The sequence below is a fragment of the Fukomys damarensis genome, unplaced genomic scaffold (genome assembly GCF_012274545.1).
Source record: "Fukomys damarensis isolate Sample0158 unplaced genomic scaffold, DMR_v1.0_HiC HiC_scaffold_19, whole genome shotgun sequence".
NCBI lineage: Eukaryota > Metazoa > Chordata > Mammalia > Rodentia > Bathyergidae > Fukomys > Fukomys damarensis.
The window spans coordinates 8,623,807-8,624,531 of NW_022900931.1; positions in this window are offsets into that span (position 1 = coordinate 8,623,807).

A 725-nucleotide genomic window follows, 5' to 3' on the forward strand; every position below is an offset into this window, starting at 1 on the left:
AGCTACATCTTTAGACTTTTTTTTCTGGGACCACTGATCAAACTCAGGACCTTGGACTTTTGAGGCAGGCACAGTGTCACTGAGCTAAATCCCCAGCCCACACATCTCCAGTCTTTTCTCTTCTTCTTCTTGTCTTTTTTTTTTTTTCTTTTTTTTACAGGCGTTTGCTAAGTTGCCCAGGCTGGATTCAAATTTGTGACTCTCCTGCCTCAGCCTCCTAGAGTGCTGGGATTACAGGTGTGCGCCACCATGCTGGCTCTCTTAGTTCATCAAATCTGCCCATATTTTTGGCTTCCTCCTGTCACCTTTGAACAACCCCTGCCCCTTCGACTTGGACAATGCCTCCTGAGTTACCAACTCCTCCTGGTCTTGTCATGCCAAAGGGCACACGGTTCACCCACCTGCATGTCTCTTCCTTATAATCCCTGCCATGAGACAGACAATACCCATCTCTATCCTCTAGGTCTTTGCTCCTTTCTCTGCAAAACCTCTTAAGAAGCAGTTGTGTTATGATCTGTGGGACCACGCTCAGGTTTAGTGATTCACTAGAAGGACCTGCAGAACTGAGAAGACCTGTTAAGTTCAGTTATGGTTTGCTTCATCAAAAGGATACGGATAAAAATCCACCAAGGAGGGGCCGGTGATTTAGCTCAGTGATCCTGCCGCCTGCCTCACAAGCACAAGGACCCAAGTTCGAACCCTGTACCAAAAAAAAAAAAAAAAAA